Genomic DNA, 3,677 nt, shown 5'->3' with positions numbered 1-3,677 from the left:
GAGGCTTTGCACCGCCGGGGCCCGGGCGGCTGCGGGGCACCCAGAGCGGAATCTGCTGGGAACAGCAACCGGGAACAGCAACCGGGAACAGCAACCGGGAACAGCAACGTACCCGTTCCCAGCGGGAGCGGGAGAAACCCGGGCTGTGCCAGGCCTGCGGGACGCAGAGTGCGTTCGGTTTAAAGCAGCGCCTTTCTCCCCGAACTCTTACCAAGGTTTTATTACATCAGAACACATCCCTTTTCCCGCTTAAGGATGACTTGCCGCCCACATGCTCTGGCGAGGTCTCCAGTGAGGAACTTTGCTCTTCCTAGCTCGCTCGTGCGGTGTGTCTCTCACGCCGGAGCCTAACTCTCAACTGGATTATAAGTATTAGGACGAAAACCACGGGACCTTAGGCCGTGCAAATCTGAATGACGGCCGCCAAAGTTAAAACACAAAATCCATTTCCCTTTCAAAGGACAGCGCAGGAACTTTCCCCTGGTGCTACCCTCAAAATAGCTGTACTCGTATTTCCGAAGCAAAGGCACGAGACTGTCAGCTAAGGCAGGGGCTCTCGACTCCCAGTAAAACAACTTTTCAGCAGATGAACACACACACCACCTCTGGGCAGACCAAAGCATATATACATTGCCCTTCTGCGGCAGTAAGGATCAAACACTTTACGTTCTCCACTTCATTATTTATATTGCCCCACAAAGGAGGCCTTTATTCCACGACTGGAGCTCACTACAGAAATCAGTCCTGAAAAAAACTCGTCTCCTAAAGGCAAGAGAAGAGACAACAGGGTGGCAGAGAGAGATGAATGCAGCCAGACCATCCGGGTTAGCACGGCAGGCAGGGATCCACCCCGCTTCCATCTACTCTGCCTGTGTCACCTCTGCAGGCCACCAGAGCCATCCTTAGGTCGGGGGTTTCTTCATTTATTAAGGTGTCTGGCTGGATCACTTTGTGACTTCCAAGGCTAGAAACACCGATACTTGGCTTTTTGGGGGACCACTGGCCTATGCATCGAAAATTTGTCAGTGCTGCGGACCATTTAATAGAAGCAAAGTTAAACAGGTCGACAAAATGGGTTTAGACTGGACCGCTCAAAAGCTGTTCCCATCCCATTTCTTTGTCACATATACAGTAAGTTTTGTAATAGTGGTTTTCTGTTGGATTTCAGGGAGCAAATTCAAGTTTTAGATACAGTTATATGAGCAACAGTTGTTTCACTGAATTATTTTATTTAATGCACACAGCTGCGGTTCATTGAGGCAATAGAAAGTTCACAAATACACTTACTCTGACACTTCATTTGACACATTTAGTCTGATAGAAACCAAAGCCTACAAAAGTGAAGCATAATAATCATTAAGAACACATTAAAAGTGAGATTATTATTACAACTAAATTACAAATGATATAAATATTTGATTCTTGTACAATCCCTACACATTCAACATTTCCGATCTTAGGAGTAGGGTTATGGCAGAAGAAGAGGGCTTTGAAGTTGAGCTTGTTCTTACTAGCACGGAAGGTGGCCTTCTTTAAACAATTAGAGATTATAAACTAAATTCTGATTTTGATTCTGATTTTGCTGAAGTAGAATTGCATCACACTAGCACTGCTTTGGTGGAGCTCTGGCACTCGAGTTTTCCAAGACTATGGACTTTTGCAATTCGGAAGCCATAGGGCTGGTTATCAACCTTTATATCGTATATCCTTTATACGCCTTCGAGCTGAGGTGTGTAAACCTTCGGGTAGAAGAGAACTGATTCCAGTTCCACCTTCCAAGGAGACAGCTGTCTCCCATTTAAAGGTATAGCTTTGTCTCTGGAGTTAGGAAGGACAGAATGTATAAATGCTCTTTGGGAAAAGGTCCGGAGAGAACCAGAGGAGATCAGAAGCCTCCCACACATGTACCTGCACCTTTCCCTGCTCCTGTCTTTTTCTCCCTTCCTCCCCCTCTCTCTCTTCCTTTCTTAACCATTTCTGAATCAAGTGTTTGTTGGTAGTGTCTTACAGCAACCAGATTTGCATTTTGCCTGTATTGCAATTTCTGTCCATTGCATCCATCCGATTTCCAACCCCATTCTATGGCCTTCTGAGAGCTCTAGGAGTATGCAGAAGTGCTCCTGATTTAAAGGGAGACATCTGCTTAAGCCAGATATTATCAGGTTCTTACCCATTTTCTAAACTTCCTGGTGTTTCATTAGACCTTTTTCATTCTTCTATTTAAAAAAAATCCCTCCAGTTTTGACAGAAGATCGACTTTTAAATTACCTGGAAACGTTTATGATCTTACGTGCAACGCTGCTGCACTTTCTTCAAGAGCTTTTTATAAGCAATACAAAATCGCTCACTTACATACACATTTACTTCTGTGAAAAAGTGCATTTCTGGTTTTCTGTGATAAATGTTAAGGCGTCATTTTCTCGATACCATTTTGCCAGACCACACAACCCACAGCAGTTTCCTTTGACACAGCGCAGCCTCCAGGCAGTACAGTGCTGTGGAACACGCCGTTTACCCTGTTACTTCTATTGCCAGCGATTCCTATTGATTGTGAACCCAACGGGACACCTTACCCTTCCATGTAACTTCATTCACAGACTTGCAAAAAGCTGCCAAAATACAGATACTTTAGAGGAGGGGAGGTAAGTTTGTTTTAAGCTAAGTGAGACGGGGGGGGAAAAAAAACTTCACATGCTGGTACTGAAGACATACTTTGCGGAGGAAAAACGTATAGGATGGAGCATGGTGCCAAGTTCAGCAACTTGAACGGTGGAAATAGGCCAACAGCAGCATTTGGAATATCTGTTTTATTACACACAGAAGTATACTTTTTTTTTTTTTTTTTAAATAAACTGCAATCAGTTGGCATTTCACACAAGTCATCTGACACATTTTCACCATTTTTATATTTATCAAATGAGTACAACAAAGGAGCAAAATGTCGGCTTCAGTAAAATCTATGGAATTACCCAGACCTTCATTTTCAAATATCGTCATTTTGGGTTGCGTTTCCAACAAAAGTTGAAATGTTTCTAATTGATGTTTGTTTCAGTATGCTAGATTTTAACAACATGCTTCTCAAGTATCTGGATATTTAGAACTGCTCTGTAATTGCTTACTCTGTTGCGGGCTGGCTTTGTGTGGCAAAGCACACGTGTAAGTGTAGTTTAAAAGCCTAAGCTAACTATCGAACACTGTTTCAGTGGCAGAAATTCAAAGATTATAGATCATCATTATTTATTACCTCTAGCACAGGAAAAAAAAAATGTTACGTTCCCTCGTGCCTCCTCACTGTGCTGGGCTCCTAGCTAAGGTTCGGGGTGCCATATCCTGAGCCACAGCTCTGCATTGCACACAGACGGCCACAATTGCTTACATCTCCTCTTAAACTGAAACCTGATTTCCTACAGGCAAGGGAGGAAGACAGAAATGCTTTTAAATATAAAACGCTGCCTCTGATTCTGTTTCACAATTAATTAACAAATTTCATCATACATCCTTATTTAAAAATATATTTTGAAATGCTACATATGAACTGAGAATGGTGTTAGTTTATTTACCATCACCATAGGAAGTAGTAACAGTTTTCGGAAAAGGAAAAGTTTTAAATTAATTGATGAAGCTAGCATAGCTTTTTGAATATACATAAGTGCTCTCAAACACCTTCATGATGTTTA

Source organism: Egretta garzetta, unplaced genomic scaffold, assembly GCF_000687185.1.
Source record: "Egretta garzetta isolate BGI_Z169 unplaced genomic scaffold, ASM68718v1 scaffold31, whole genome shotgun sequence".
In the NCBI taxonomy this organism is placed as follows: Eukaryota; Metazoa; Chordata; class Aves; order Pelecaniformes; family Ardeidae; genus Egretta; species Egretta garzetta.
This window is presented reverse-complemented; position numbering follows the sequence as displayed.